General features: G+C 47.4%; 1 protein-coding gene and 1 long non-coding RNA gene across 10 annotated transcripts in view; one reads left to right on the top strand and one right to left on the bottom strand.

Annotated features, from left to right (window-relative positions):
• Positions 1-16666, top strand: part of LOC140419195 (uncharacterized) — a 46997-nt gene that overhangs the window by 18310 nt on the left and 12021 nt on the right. Inside the window, exons 3-4 of one of the 6 annotated variants that reach the window (XM_072502975.1) lie at positions 3607-3715; positions 9669-9740. The exons of 3 other annotated variants lie outside the window; for them this stretch is intronic. The gene's annotated coding sequence lies outside the window, so the exon portion shown is untranslated. The remainder of the gene's footprint in view (positions 1-3606; positions 3716-9668; positions 9741-16666) is intronic. 2 more of the 6 variants (XM_072502978.1, XM_072502977.1) reach the window with 2 other exon arrangements.
• LOC140419204 (uncharacterized) lies at positions 5450-15806 on the bottom strand. 4 transcript variants are annotated; one of them, XR_011945606.1, is made up of 3 exons: positions 15434-15806; positions 8952-9067; positions 5450-6066 (listed from the first exon to the last, which is right to left on the bottom strand). It is a non-coding gene; the product is annotated as an uncharacterized lncRNA (long non-coding RNA). The 4 variants fall into 4 exon arrangements; XR_011945607.1 differs by lacking the exon at positions 15434-15806 and adding an exon at positions 13023-13064; XR_011945604.1 differs by lacking the exon at positions 15434-15806 and adding an exon at positions 10839-11741.

Genomic DNA, 16666 nt, shown 5'->3' with positions numbered 1-16666 from the left:
GACTACTTTCAAGTGATGCCTTGTTCTCGGTGTTGGGTTTATGGTGTACATCAGGTCGGCTTTTCTTTTTGCTTCAATGACAGATGTCATCTCTGCTGAGGGGCTCTCAAACCAATCTGTGTTGTGGGTTCCACCTTTACCTTCGAATCCTGTAGGATCGTTACAGTGCAGAAGGAGGCCATTTGGCCCATCGAGTCTGCAGTGACCCTCTGAAAGAGCACTCAACCTCGGCCCACTCCCCCGCTCTATCCCCTAACCCTGGCTGCTGCTGCTGTGTCAGAAATCATTGAACACAGTGACTTCCAAGTTTCATCCATGTCAATGTTGATTGATGAAGTTTTTATTGATGTGCCTGTGAAATATTTCAGTTTAGTTTAATGCTCCTTGATAATGTAATTTCACAATGGACATGTTACTGTGAGGAATGTGTGAGTAACAATTGTCAGCAAGGATTAATCAGCACTTTCTAATTGGAGATGTTAATCAGTGGAACCTTTCAAACTCTGAATTGTAGATTTTGTATCAAACGTCATTTAGGATGATCCTGTTAAAGAGTTCGTAAATGAAGGAGAATATCAGACGGTGTGCTTTGAAAATGGGACATCGCAGCCTTGAAAATTAGTGACATCTGAAAATATTAAACTGCAGCCAGTTCTATGGTTTGTTAACATCAGCAGAATCAAACCAGATATGGTCAGACCATCAATGCTGGATGTGATTAACAGCAGCATAAACAGTAAAATCCAATCCCTGCAGTCACTTGTCAACTTGCTGATGTCGCAGCTCATATTGTGACTGAGTGAATCCCTTCCCACAGCGTCGATGGTCGGTCTCGGCCCTTTGTGAATTTGTTGGTGTGCACTGAAGGTGGATGATTTCCTGAGTGTCTTTCCAATGAAACTACAGCTGAATAGCTTCTCCAAAGTGTAACTTCACTGGTGTCTGAGCAGACTGGATGATTGAGTGAATCCCTTCCTGCACACTGAGCAGGTAAATGGTCTCCCGGTGTGAACACGATTGTGTACACTGAGATTAGATAAAGACGTGAACCACTTTCCACAGGATATGGATATCTGAGGACTGAGTAAATGTGTTGGTATAACATGAGTCTAGCTGACTGAGTAAATCCCTTCCCACACACAGAACAGGCGAACAGCCTCTTCTCAGCATGATATCGCTGGTGTAACATGAGGCCAGCTGATTGAGTAAATCCCTTCCCACACACCGAACAGGCGAACAGCCTCTTCTCAGCATGATATCGCTGGTGTAACATGAGGCCAGCTGATTGAGTAAATCCCTTCCCACACACCGAACAGGCGAACAGCCTCTTCTCAGCATGATATCGCTGGTGTAACATGAGGCCAGCTGATTGAGTAAATCCTTTCCCACACTCAGAGCAGGTGAATGGTCTCTCTGCTGTGTGAATACGCGGTGGGTTTCCAGCAGGCATCGATAATTGAATCCCTTCCCACCGTCCCCACATTTCCATGTCTTCATCATCCAGATGTCCTTGTATCTCTCCAGTTCGGACACCCAGTTGAAGCCTTGTCCATACAGAATACATGGATGTTTCCTCCTCCACACGAATGGTGCAGGCTGTGTATTTGGTTCAAGCACTTTGCGCAGTCAGTGTTCTGGAACTCAGATGTGCCTGTGTCTCTGTGCTTTCCCAATCACATTGCTGTTCGTACTGTTCTCCCACAGATAGAACAGACAAACATTTCTCAAATAGAACATAGAACATTTCTCCTTCACATTCAATGGCCGTTGATTAACAGCTACTCATGAAGCCATTAACTCCGCCAAATGCTGTTGTAATATTTGGTTGAGTTTCCAGTCTTTGAATTCTCCCCTTTTAATCCCCTGTAAAAGGAGTTTACAAAATCCATCGCTGTCAGTACAAAATAGACATTTAGAAAAGTCAATTCTAGTTTCGCTGGAATGTTTGTTCAATTCTTGTTCCCCCAAAGCTGTAAATCCCCGTCCCACACACTCTCCCTGTGCTGAAATCCAAATCCATCTCACCATTTCTTTCCTCCACTCCCAGTTTTCTCGCTCCCTCTCCTCTGCCTGGGTTCAGTTCTCCAGCTCCTGTCTGCAGACTGATAATAAAACCAATGGGTCTTATTGGGGGGTTGGGGCCTCCAGCGGGTGTTTGTAAATCCTCCCCACCCACCTGCCAGGGTTTCCTTCCTTCCCAGAGATCAGAGTCCTCATTGATTTGAGTGCAAAGTGAACACTCTTATTTCTTGTCCTCCTCCCCCATCCTCTGATGTGAACCATCCTCCAGTGTCTGAAGCAGGATGGTGCCCGTTAACCTGGGCCTGTTCCCAGGTTGCGTTTTGTACTTTAACCTGGTGTAAGACTTCTTACTGCGCTCACCCCAGTCCAACGGTGGCGTCTCCACATAATGATTGTGAAGGGTTTGCTCCAGCTCACAATGCCCGGGGAGTGATTGACGGCTGCTCCGGACCAATAATGCGAGGGCTCGGGACTGGCGGACCAAGTGGGAGCGGCTGGTCCTCCAACCAATCGCAGTGAATGAGGGGCGGGGCTGAGTCAGGATCTCCCTCATTGACTGAGAATCTGCATCATTCTGAGTTCTTCCCATTGGCCGCGGGTTCCACAACCTCATTTCTTGCCTGAGAGGTGTTGACCAATGGGAAGATTTGAGGACCAGATGGACTCAGTCCTCCAGCCAATCAGACTGCGGGCTGTGTGTGAATTACGACTGAGTTTACGATTGAAATGTCTTCCTGAGTCAAACCTCGGAGTAAAACACTTTGTTTCCACTTCAGCGGACTTTAAAAAAAAATTCCATTGCCCGTTCTACAGAACTGTTACAAAAAAGCAACAACAAACGTTAACCCTGTTTCTCTCGCCACATGTGGCACAGTCGGTACCACTGCTGCCTCACAGCGTCAGTGACCAGTGTTGAATTCCGGCCTCGGATGACTGTGTGGAGTTTGTGCATTCTCCCCGTGTCTGTGGGGGTTCCCTCCGGGTGCTCCAGCTTTCTCCCATGTGCAGGTTTGGTGGATTGACTATGCTAAATTGCCCCTTAGTGTCCAAAGATGAGATGGGTTTACGGGGCTAGGGGAAGGAAAGTGCACCTGGGTGCGGTGCTCTTTTGTGGGGTAGGTGCAAACCCGATGGGCTGAATGGCCTCCTTCTGCACTGTAGGGATTCTCTGATGCTGTCAGACCCGCTGGGTTAATGTCGCATTTACTGTTTTCAATCTACATTATACACATTTTTAATCCACTAATTATATTTATTGAACCACTGTACCATCAACTACTCGGAGCAGTGTGTTGATGTTTCAGCTACTTTGTAGGATTTTCGCTCTCACAGTCTGATGGGTCTGTCTGGGGGTATTTCCCTGGTACTGTCCATGTGTTTGGGTGTTTGTGTATTTTAGGGAACATGTAGAACTTCCTTCGTTCTGCCCGTTGTCCCCTCAGATATTCCCATCTGTTTTTGGTTAATGTGTCTGGGGTCTGAGTTCTTCTAGTCTGTCTCCAATTCTCCTTCCTGTCTCGGGCATATGGGTCAAGGTAGCTTGGTGTTGTGATTCGTGTTGTTTACTTGTCTGTCTGTCTCCAGCAGGTATTGTTGTCTCTCGATAATGATTGTGCTGATACCCTTATCTTCTGGTCTGATGAACATATCCGTGTTGGATCCAAGCTCCCGGATTGTCTGTCTTTCTCTCCGGGTAAGATTCTGTTTGTCTCTTGTATTTCACTGTGACAGGGCAGAGACCCGATTGAAGGGGTTCAAACATGGGAGTTCTGGGAAAGATGGGCAAGGATTTGGGAGGTGACAACATGTTCAAAGAGTTTGGAGAGGAGAGGGAGGTTGAAGATGGGGCAGTAATTTGTAAGGATGGCAGGGTCAAGGGTTTGTTTTATTGAGGGGGTGATGATGGCAGATTTGAAGGACAGAGGGACAGTAGCTGAAGAGAGAGAAATGTTGACAATATCCATGGACACAGGGTAGTTGGCTGATCAGTAGCTCAGTGGGAATAGCGTCGATGGAGCAGGAGCTGGGTCTCATGGACAACAGAAGAACATAAGAATTAGGAACAGGAGTAGGCCATCTGGCCCCTCGAGCCAGCTCCGCCATTTAATGAGATCATGGCTGATCTTTGTGGACTCAGCCCCACTCTCCGGCCCGTACACCATATCCCCGAATCCCTTTATTCTTTAGAAAGGCATCTATCTTTTTCTTAAAAATGTTTAAAGAAGGAGCCTCAACTGCTTCACTGGGCAAGGAATTCCAGAGATTCACAACCCTTTGGGTGAAGAAGTTCCTTCTACACTCCGACCTAAATCTACCTCCCCTTAGTTTGAGGCTATGCCCCCTAGTTCTGCTTTCCCCGACCAGAGGAAACAACCTGCCCGCATCTATCCTATCTATTCCCTTCAGAATTTTATATGTCTCAATAAGATCCCCCTGCATCCTTCTAAACTCCAATGAGTACAGTCCCAGTCTACTCAACCTCTCGTCATAATCTAATCCCCTCAACTCTGGGATCAACCTAGTGAATCTCCTCTGCAATCCCTCCAGTGCCAATATGTCCTTTCTCAGGTAAGGAGACCAAAACTGAACACAATACTCCAGATGTGGCCTCACCAACACCTTATACAATTGCAGCATAACCTCACTAGTCTTGAACTCCATCCCTCTAGCAATGAAAGACAAAACTTGATTAGCCTTCTTAATCACCTGTTGCACCTGCACACCAACTTTTTGCGACTCGTGCACCAGCACACCCAGGTCCCTCTGCACAGCAGCATGTTTTAACATCTTACCGTTTAAATAATAATCCATTCTGCTGTTATTCCTCCCAAAATGGATAGCCTCACACTTGGCAACTTTGAATTCCATCTGCCAGACCCTAGCCCATTCACCTAACCTATCGAAATCCTTCTGCAGACTTCCGGTATCCTCTGCCCTTTTTGCTTTACCACTCATCTTAGTGTCGTCTGCAAACTTTGACACATTGCCCTTGGTCCCCAACTCCAAATCATCTATGTAAATTGTGAACAACTGCGGGCCCAACACTGATCCTTGAGGGACCCCACTAGTTACAGGTTGCCAACCAGAGAAACACCCATTTATTCCCACTCTCTGCTTTCTGTTAGTTAACCAACAAGATGAGCTCTGAGAGGGCACGAGGGGAGATGGGAGAGAAACTCGAGAAAGATGTGGGTTCAGAGCTCGGGAAAGGATGAAATTTAGAGACAGTTTGGTCCGGTGGGCTCGTGGAAGGGAGGGAAGCAGCAGAGGCAGCTGATCGGATTTACTCAATCTCAGTCACAAAGAAGCTCCACAAGCTCCTCACACTTCTTGTTGGAGGTGAGGATGGAAGAGACAGGGGAGAGCGAGAGTACTTCAAAAGGAACTAACTTGTGTCAAAGATATTGAAATGTTTCAAGACTGCGTATTTAACACAAATCTAATTTATTTGACTTTTAGCAAATATATTAGCCCCTGTAAATGGGCTGGAGTTTGTTATCAGCAGAAAGAGACCCAAATGAACATGGTTCAGTCCTGAATGTGAGGAACAGTAAAATCCAATCACTGTGGTTACTTGTGGCCTCGTTGGTGACTCAGCAGGTGGGATGACTGAGTGAATCCCTTCCCACAGAGGGAGCAGGTGAATGGCCTCTCCCCAGTGTGCATTCGCTGGTGCTTCAGCAGGTTGGATGACTGAGTAAATGCCTTCCCACACTTGGAGCAGGTGAATGGTCTTTCCCCACTGTGACTGTGTCGATGAATTTCCAGCTTGGATGGGGCAGTGAATCCTTTCCCACAGTCCGCACATTCCCACGGTTTCTCCTCAGTGTGACTGCATTTGTGTCTCGTGAGGTCTGATGATCGACTGAATCCTCGTCCACACACACAACACATGTACGGTTTCTCCCCACTGTGACCAATGCTTTTTTCGTCCATGATCAATGATATTCAGCAACGATAAATTGAGGACTCTGACAGATCCTGATGTGACGCTTGGTTTGCGTTTCCGGACTTTGAACCCTCCCCTTCGAACACCTTGTAAAACTGATTGAAAACAGAAAATAGGGAGTGAGAGAGAACCCACAAAAACACAAAGGCAGGTTGTGAAATTGAGCTGAATGAATCTGGTCATTTGTGGGGAAAAAGTGACCGTGAAAACTGCTGGATTGTCATAAAAACCCAACTGTCCTCTTTGGTAGGAGAGAGAAAGAGGTGAAGAGGGATTTTGTACATCTACAAGACATACTAAGAGAGTAGTTGGCAAAGCAACTTCGATCTTGAGCTTCATAAACAGTAACATTGATACCAAAACTATACTTCTGGTGGCACAGTGGTTAGCACTGCTGCCTCACAGCGCCAGGGACCCGGGTTCAATTCCGGCCTTGCTAAGTGTGGAGTTTGCACTTTATCCCCGTGTCTGCGTGGGTTTCCACCCGGTGCTCAGGTTTCCTCCAACAGTCCAAAGAAGGGCACCTTAGGTGGACTGGCCTTGATAAATTGCCCCTTAGTGTCCAGGAATGTGCAGGTTAGGTGGGGCTATGGGTTACAGGGACAGGGTAGGAGTGTGGGCCTAGGCAGGGTGCCCTTTCAGAGAATCACTGCAGACTCGATGGGCCGAATGGCCTCCTTCTGCACTGCAGGAATTCTATGGTTCTAATTCTATGCTATGAATCTTTCTAAAGCTCTGGTCACCACTCTTCAGGAAGAATGTGAAGGTTCTTGGAGAAGGTGCAGAGGAGATTTACCAGAATGGTTCCAGCAAAGGAGGTTGAGGGGAGATTTGATTCAGGGACACAAGATTATGCCAGATTTCCATCGGGTGGACAAAGAAACTCTGTTTCCATTCACTGATCGTACAAGCAGTCGGGACACAGATTTCAAGCTTTGGGTAAAACCTGGATTGAACAATACAAGATCCTGAGGGGTTTTGACAGGGTGGATGTGGAGAGGATGTTTCCTCTTGTGGGAGAATCTGGAACAAGGGGGTCACTGTTGCAAAGTGAGGGGTCACCCATTTCAGATGGGGATAAGGATTTTGTTTTCTCTTGAGGGTTGCAAGACTGGGGGATGCACAGTGCTTAGCACAGCTGCCTCATGTCGCCAAGGACCCGGGTTCGATCCCGGCCCCGGGTCACTGTCTGTGTGGAGTTTGCACACACCCACAAATCCAAATTAATGGCAGCACGGTAGCAGTGTGGATAGCACAATTGCTTCACAGCTCCAGGGTCCCAGGTTCGATTCCGGCTTGGGTCACTGTCTGTGCGGAGTCAGCACATCCTCCCAGTGTGTGCGTGGGTTTCCTCCGGGTGCTCCGGTTTCCCCCCACAGTCCAAAGATGTGCAGGTTAGGTGGATTGGCCATGATAAATTGCCCTTGGTGTCCAAAATTGCCCTTAGTGTTGGGTTGGGTTATGGGGATAGGGTGGAGGTGTTGATCTTGGGTAGGGTGCTTTTTCCAAGAGCCGGTGCAGACTTGATGGGCCAAATGGCCTCCTTCTGCACTGTAAATTCTATGATCTATCAAAGATGTGCAGGGTAGGTAGATTGGCCACGCTAAAATTGCCCCTTAATTGCAAAAAATGAATTGGGCTCTCTAAATTTATGTTAAAAAAAACAATGTCGCCAACATTGAGGGCATTTAAAAGTTTATTGGATAAACATATGGATGATAATGGCATAGTGTAGGTTAGATGGCTTTTGTTTCGGTGCAACATCGTGGGCCGAAGGGCCTGTACTGCGCTGTATTGTTCTATGTTCTATGTTCTAGGGCGAGAGAGTAGATTCAGTAAGGATGTTCCCAATAGTGCGTGTGTCCAGAAATAGGGGTCACAGTCTGAGGATACGGGGTAGACCATTTTGGATAGAGATGAGGAGAAATGTCTTCACCCAGAGAGTGGTGAGCCTGTGGAATTCGTCGCCACAGGAACTAATTAAGGCCAAAACATTGCATGTTTTCAAGAAGTAGTTAGATACAGCACTTAGGGTGAAGGGGACCAAAGGATATGGGGGGAAAGCAGGATTAGGCTATTGAGCCTAATCAGCTCTGATCGTAATGAATGGTGGAGCAGGCTCGAAGGGCCAAATGGTCGCCGCCTAATCAGCTCTGACCAATGGATGGTGGAGCAGGCTCGAAGGGCCAAATGGTCTCCTCCTGCTCCTATTTTCTACGTTGCTCCATATCTCTGCATGTAAATGGTCCAGGAGGTATGAGGAAGAATGTTTTTACACAGCCAGTGGCAATGACCTTAAACTTGCTGCCGATGACGGAGTTTGGAAATAGACACAATAAATGATTTTTTTTTTTTAAATTGGATAGAAACCTGAGAGAAATAAAGCTGTGAGGATCCAGTTAATAATAATAATCTTTATCAGTGTCACAAGTAGACTTACATTAACACTGCAATGAAATTACTGTGAAAATCCCCATCTCGTCACACTCCGGCTCCTGTTCGGGTGCACTGAGCGAGAATTCAGAATGTCCAATTCACCTAACAAGCACGTCTTTCGGGGCTTGTGGGAGGAAATCGGAGGCAATTTGGCGTGGTCAATCCACCTAACCTGCACATCTTCAGGTTGTGAGGGCGAAACCGACGCAAACATGGGGAGAATCTGCAAATTCCACACGGACTGTCACCCAGAGCCGGGCTCGGCCCTGTGAGGCAGCAGTGCTAACCACTGACGTGCTGCCAGCTGACTGAATTTTTTGTCTAATCTCGCCTTGTAATTTAACCCCAGGGGGTTCAGATATCACTCGGGTAAATCTGTGCTACGCTCCCTCTGAGGCCATTCTATCCTTCCTCAGGTTTGTTGTCCAGAACTGAACACAGTTCTCCAGGTTTGGTCTAACCAGGGTTTGTGAATCTCGGGGCTTTCCCAGTCACACTGAGACCTGAAATCTTCCATCACAGACAGAACAGACAAACCTTTTACCTTCCACACCCAGATGCTGCTGATATTCAGGTACTAATGAATCGAGTGATTCTGTCAGATCGCGATGTAACGTTTGGTTTGTGTTTCCCGTCTGTTAAACCTCCACTTCCAGTATCCTGTAAATTTACAGAAACCTCACTGTCAGTTTAGGATCGAAATTCACAACATTCTCTCCTCACCAACTTTGATTAAATGTATTCCTGGAGGTTTAATCACATGACCTGCCCCCCATCCTTCAGCCATTAATCGGTCAACACATCCATCCTTGTGACACTCTGCCTTCCTCGGCCAATTGGGAAGCAAAAGGACTCATTACCTTACAGGACAGTGTTTGACTAGGGCAGCATGGTGGTGCAGTGGTTAGCACTGCTGTCTCACGGCACCGAGATCACAGGTTCGATCCCGGCTCTCGGTCACTGTCTGTGTGGAGTTGGCACATTCTCCCCGTGTTTGCGTGGGTTTCACCCCCACAACCCAAAGATGTGCAGGGTAGGTGGATTGGCCACGCTAAATTGCCCCTTAATTGGAAAAAATGAATTGGGCACTCTTAATTTATTTTTAAAAAGGACAGTGATTGACTGTCAGTCAATCAACCTTCATCCCATTTTCAATATTTTTATATCCACTGAAGAGAAATGTTCAAAAATCTTTTTTACTGTCCGAATGATTTTCCAGAGACCCAAAATTAATATTTTTACTGTCCTAATCATGTTCCAGAGTCACAAAAATATTTTTGACTGTCCCAATGATTTTCCAGACACCCAGACATGAATCTCACCAAGGCAGAAGGTAAAATTTTAATTCATTGAAAGTTTACTGATGACCATGAAACGATTGTCGATTGTTGGAAAGACCCATCTGGTTCACTCCTGTCCTTCAGTGAAGGAAATCTTCTATCCTTACCTGGTCTGGCCTATATGTGACTCCAGTTCCACAGTCAGCTGGTTGACTCTTAAAATGCTCTCTGAGATGCCCTCAGTTAAAGGGCAATTAGTGCTGGGCAGTGAATGCTGGCCCAGCCAGCGACACCCACATCCCGTGAATGAACAGAAAAGAAAATCTGCCGTCCTTACCTGGTCTGGCCGACACGATTCCAAACCACAGCAATGTGGTTGACTCTTTAAATGCCCTCCGAGATGGCCGAGCAAGCCACTCAGTTCCAGGGAAATTAGAGATGGGCAATAAATGTTGGCCCAGCCAGTGACTCCCACAAATGATTAAAATAAAATCCTGGAGACTCCAGTCAGTCAATCCGGAAGATTTGGCATCTGGTGCAGGCTCGCAGCGCATAATAATAATAATCACTTATTGTCACAAGTAAGCTTCAATGAAGTTCCTGTGAAAAGCCCCTAGTCGCCACATTCCAGCACGTGTTCGGAGAGGCCGGTACGGGCATTGAACCCACGCTGCTGGTCTTGTTCTGCATTACAAGCCAGCTGTCTTAGCCCACTGTGCTAAGCCAGCCACTTCCCTGCGGCGCATTGTCCTCTGTAAAGATTGCGGCCGGTAACCCGGGCCTGTCACCGCTCAGCTCTCACTCTGTTCGGTGCTGTTTAAGACGGGACCGTTAACATTTTCCTCGGGAGTTGAAGCCTCCACGGGGTATTTATGAAGCCTCCCGGCTCACTCCGCAGCTTCTATCACTCCCCGGCCACCCACCGGCTCCAATCCTGAAAGTCGCTCGATTGTTTCTTTCCCGCTCCTCGCATCGCCAGCGACAATCTGAACTGCGCCTGCGCCGGACACAGCCCGAACAGCGCATGTGCGAGGAGCTTCTGTCATGTGGATAGAGCACATTCTCAGCTGCTACTCATGTTGGGTAATAAACCCACCATTGAAATGGATATTTTTGATATAAATTATGCTTTGCAAACTGACTATGCTTACACACAAAGGTCGATAACTCCAGGTCCCGATAACCCGAATGGTGCTGTCAGAATTCAATATGTGGATTGGTTTTGAGTTTCCCGTCTTCGACTCCCTTTCTAAGCCCCTGTGAAAGAAGTTTACAAAGGCATCACTGTCAGTCCAGTCATGAAATTCAGGAAAGGCGAACTTTCTCCTGGTTTGAGTTTGCTGTGTGTAAATCCTCCCCTACAAATCCCCTGTAAAAGGAGTTTCCAAAATTAATCACGGTCAGTCCAGGATAGAAATTCACAACATTGTCCCCTCCTGCTCCCTGGTCCAGGATGACCGCTCATGCCCCCCGCTGCACACTGACCCTCTTGTCATCAGCAGTGATTTGAGGGTGGTGTCTACTCATGGTTGTGAGTTTCTACCTGGGTCTTCATGTGGCTGAACAGAGTCACAGAGCTTTGGACACATGGGACAGAATGTCTGATAAGACAGTGAAATCTGGAGAGCAGGATTGTCTTCCTTTTCTTTCCATCCCTATCACCGCTTTCCATCATCAATAAGACATTGGGACTCAAAGACTAATGCAGTTTGATGGACAAGTTGTCTCCATTCTGAACAATGGGGAACAAGCTCCTCCCACTCATTGTAACATCGCCCCCGACAAAGAGACAAATGCGCATGCGCCCTGATGCACATTAAACAACGTACGAAGTCTGACAACACCAGGTTAAAGTCCAACAGGTTTGTTTCGATGTCACTAGCTTTCCGAGCGCTGCTCCTTCCTCAGGTGAATGAAGAGGTCTGTTCCAGAAACACATATATAGACAAATTCAAAGATGCCAAACAATGCTAGGAATGCAAGCATTAGCAGGTGATTAAATCTTTACAGATCCAGAGATGGGGTAACCCCAGGTTAAAGAGGTGTGAATTGTATCAAGCCAGGACAGTTGGTAGGATTTCGCAGGCCAGATGGTGGGGGATGAATGTAATGTGACATGAATCCCAGGTCCCGGTTGAGGCCGCACTCATGTGTGCGGAACTTGGCTATAAGTTTCTGCTCGGCGATTCTGCGTTGTCGCGGGTCCTGAAGGCCGCCTTGGAGAACGCTTACCCGGAGATCAGAGGCTGAATGCCCTTGACTGCTGAAGTGTTCCCCGACTGGAAGGGAACATTCCTGCCTGGTGATTGTTGTGCGATGTCCGTTCATTCGTTGTCGCAGCGTCTGCATGGTCTCGCCAATGTACCACGCTTCGGGACATCCTTTCCTGCAGCGTATGAGGTAGACAACGTTGGCCGAGTCGCACGAGTATGTACCGCGTACCTGGTGTGTGGTGTTCTCACGTGTAATAGTGGTATCCATGTCGATGATCTGGCACGTCTTGCAGAGATTGCCATGACAGGGTTGTGTGGTGTCGTGGTCACTGTTCTGAAGACTGGGTAGTTTGCTGCACACAATGGTTCGTTTGAGGTTGCGCGGTTGTTTGAAGGCAAGTAGTGGGGGTGTGGGGATGACCTTGGCAAGATGTTCATCGTCATCAATGACGTGTTGAAGGCTGTGAAGAAGATGACGTAGTTTCTCCGCTCCGGGGAAGTACTGGACGACGAAGGGTATTCTGTCGGTTGTGTCCCATGTTTGTCTTCTGAGGAGGTCGGTCCGGTTTTTCGCTGTGGCGCGTTGGAACTGTCGATCGATGAGTCGAGTGCCATATCCCGTTCGTACGAGGGCATCTTTCAACGTCTGTAGATGTCTGTTACGCTCCTCCTCGTCTGAGCAGATCCTGTGTACACGGAGCGCTTGTCCATAGGGGATGGCTTCTTTAATGTGTTTAGGGTGGAAGCTGGAGAAGTGGAGCATCATGAGGTTATCCGTGGGTTTGCGGTAAAGCGAAGTGCTGAGGTGACCGTCCTTGATGGAGATGAGTGTGTCCAAGAATGCAACTGATTTTGGAGAGTAGTCCATGGTGAGTCTGATGGTTGGATGGAACTTATTAATGTCATTGTGTAGTCGTTTCAGTGATTCTTCGCCGTGGGTCCACATTAAACAAAGCTGGCGGCCATTAACCCGAGCCAAACATGAGGAGCTGCAGCCCCGCTTGGTGCAAATGGGGTCCCGGAAACTTTTTCCCGAAGATTGCAGCTTGCAACAACTTTACACAACGTTTCTGCCCACCCCCGAGATCTCTCGCTCCCTCCATATTGTTAAACGCCTCGCACCAATTTCGGATTTAAGGAGGCGCTCTTCTCCTTCGCCATGACCCACACTGCGCATGCTTCAATCACAGCCCCGCCCCTCATTCACTCCGATTGGTTGGAGGACCTGCCGCTCCCGGTCGGTCCTCCAGTCCTGCACCTCCTCCTCCTATTGGTCTGGAGTCGCCCTCAATCACCTGGCATTGTGATGGTTCCAGATGGTGAGAGCGGCCACAGGCTCAGGCTGACTCGCTGATTGTCCAATAATAACAGTGAGAGTCTCAGTGGGACAATCAGACAATAATAGTGGAGATGGGCCCAGAGGATAAGCAGCAAAGGATTCACTCACTTTGAGAGAAACAAACACAGTGTCTGTTCCAATAATAAGAATCAGGCTGCAATGTGTGAGTGAACACATCATTGGATCCAATGTAGAATCATAGAATCTCCTCAGTACAGAAGGAGGCCATTCGTCCCATTGAGTCTGCAGCAACCCTCTGAAAGAGCATCCTACCTTGGCGAATTCCCCACCCTATCCCCACAACCCCTCCCAGTGACAATTTAACACAGTCAATCCATCTGACCTGCACATCTGTGGACTGTAGGAGGAAACCAGAGCATCCGGAGGAAATCTGCGCAGACACAGGAAGAATGTACAAACTCCACACAGACAGTGACCCAAGGTCAGAATGAATCATAGAATCTACAGTGCAGAAGGAGACCATTCGGCCCATCGAGTCTGCACCGGCATTACCTGATCTGGCCAACTCACTGGAATGTGGTTAATTCTGAATTGCACTCTGAAATTTCGTAGTAAGCCATTCAGTTTAAGGGCAATTAGGAATGGACAACCAAGCTGGTCTTGCCCGTGACACTCACATCCCATAAAGAATAGAGAAAATCAAAGGGCTGTTTCCAGTGCCGGTTTCCAAGGAATCAGTACTGTGCCCTTCACTCCTGTTTACATCATTGATTTGAGAGGAAATGTGGGAACATGAACAAGAAGTTTACCTGTGACACAAAAATGATTAAACACTTGATAGTGAGGAAGAAAGCTGGAGGGAAAACAAGGCAAAGGATTACATGATAAATGGCAGGACAGGACTAGTTAGGCCAGAGCTAGTTTCCTGTGTACAGGAAGATTGCACTCGAGAGAGTACAGAGGGGATTTAACAACATCAGCCAGAAATTAACAATATTTGCTCTGAGGAACGTTTGGATAAACTGGGACTGTTTTCTTTGGAACAGAAAAGACTGAGGGGAGACCAAAATGAAATTGTGAAAAGCAGCCTGGCTGGCTCATTCGGCAGAGCAAGGGAGTCTTAATCCCAGGGCCGTGGGTTCAAGACCCACGTTGGGCGCTTCAGCTTCTTTAATCTGAGAACAGTGAGCTGAACTGTTTTATGGGTGGCACAGTGGTTACCACTGTTGCTTCACAGCACCAGGGTCCCGGGGTTCAATTCCCACTTAGGACACTGTCTGTGCGGAGTCTGCATGTTCTCCAGTGTCTGTATGGGTTTCCTCCCACAAGTCTCGAAAGACGTGCTTGTTAGGTGAATTGGACATTCTGAATTCTCACTTTGCATACCCGAATAGATGCCAGAGTGTTACTACCAGGGGATTTTCACAGTAACTTCATTGCAGTGTTAATGTAACCCTACTTGTGACAATAATAAAGATTATTCTAAATGTATAAAATTCTGGGGGATCATGGTGGCACAGTGGTTGTGTGCCTGCGTGCTGGGGACCCGGGTTCGATCCTGGCCCCGGGTCACAGTCTGTAAGGGATTTGCACATTCTCCCATTGTCTGTGTGGGTAGGTGGCTTGGCCAAATTAAATTGCCCCTTGATTGGAAAAAAATAGAAATTTACATTTTTTTTAAATTCTGAGGAATCTAAATAGATTGGATAGGAAGGTCCTTTTCCCTTTGGTTGAGGGATACATATAAAAGGGGGCAGAGATTTAGGGGGGGATGAGGAGGTTTAGAGGGCGGTGAAGATCTGTGGCATGCTGCTGAAATGATGGCAGAAACCCTCATAACATTTAAAAAGTATTCAGACAGACATCTCAATTGATGTAACTTAAAAAGCTACAGACCACAATCTGTAAATTGAGATTAGGCTCAATACTTACTTTGTAGCCACGATGAGCTGAATGAAATGCAACACAAACAACAAACTTTAATAAAATCTGTGATAGTAACTCTCACCACTAAGAAGATCAGCAGTTTGCTAAGTTTAGCGGCCAAGTATGCTAATGTGGTAATTTTAAAATTTACCTGCACACATAAGAGTACAACAGCAAATTATTTAACTTCCCCAATGTGATCGGTGTAATTAGTCTCAAATTTAACCCGGAATGGTCATTTAAATTTTCCCAGTCACTCTAATATCTGAAATCTTTATCCACGGACAGAACAGACAAACCATTTTACCTCCCAATGATATTCAGGTCCTGATGAATCGACTAAGTCTGCCAGATGGTGATGTGATGTTTGGATTGAAGTTCCCGTTAGTAAATCCTCCTCTTTCTAAAGGAATTTCCAAAGGAATTTCACTCTCAGTCCAGGAGAGAAATTCACAAGATTTTCTCTTCCGGGTCCTGGAGGCCGCGCATGCGCCCTGCTGCACCTGAGAAAGATGACGGCCGCGCATGCGCCCTGCGGCATATCGCCCCCGAATCAGATGACAGCCGTTAACAGGGGCCGATCAGAGAGAAAAGCGCCGATGCGGCCGCCCCATTCCGTACAGACACCGAACTGTGTCAAAAGTGCCTGAACCAATTTATCAGCCTGAGTAACGTAATGGAATAATGGCGGATAAGACTACTCGGAATGCCGGGGACAGATGAATACGCCCTATCTCCGTACTCGCATTCCAAGCATTGTTTGGCATCTTTGAATTTGTCTATATATGTGTTTCTGGAACAGACCTCTTCATTCACCTGAGGAAGGAGCAGCGCTCCGAAAGCTAGTGACATCGAAACAAACCTGTTGGACTTTAACCTGGTGTTGTAAGACTTCGTACTGTGCTCACCCCACTCCAACGCCGGCATCTCCACATCAGCCCTATCTCCATCACAGTAGCCAGAACACGCAGGCGTCATAATGTCCCGCCCCCGGAAGTAGCCTCACTGTGCGGAGCATGCGGGGTGCTGCTCCGGGCTGAGCGCAGCCGCAGTGAGAGTGAGTGCGGCTCCCACAGGCTGAATGAGAGTCGCCGCAGGCAGGAGCTGGAGAACTGAACCCAGGCAGAGGAGAGGGAGCGAGAAAACTGGGAGTGGAGGAAAGAAATGGTGAAGACGGTGAGATGGGTTTGCATTTCAGCCCAGGGAGGAGGGAGAGTGTGTGGGACGGGGATTGACAGCTTTGGGGGAACAAGAGAGGAAAAAATATTCCAGAGAAACTAGAATTGTCTGTTCAGAATTTCTATCCTGGACTGACAGTGATGGCTTTTGTAAACTCCTTTTACAGGATATTGGAAGTGGAGGATTGGCCGACAGAAAACTCAAACCAAACATCACATCGAAATCTGACAGTCACTCGATTCATCAGGAGCTGAATATCATCAGTCTTTGAATTTGGAAGGAGAAATATTTGTCTGTTCAGTTTCAGCGGTGCGACTGCAAAAGCACCGAGATATAGGAGAATACTGAGATTCAGGCTACT

Source organism: Scyliorhinus torazame, chromosome 5 (assembly GCF_047496885.1).
Source record: "Scyliorhinus torazame isolate Kashiwa2021f chromosome 5, sScyTor2.1, whole genome shotgun sequence".
Lineage (NCBI taxonomy): Eukaryota > Metazoa > Chordata > Chondrichthyes > Carcharhiniformes > Scyliorhinidae > Scyliorhinus > Scyliorhinus torazame.
The sequence above is the reverse complement of the archived record's forward strand: the minus strand, read 5'-3'. Positions and strand labels throughout refer to the sequence as shown.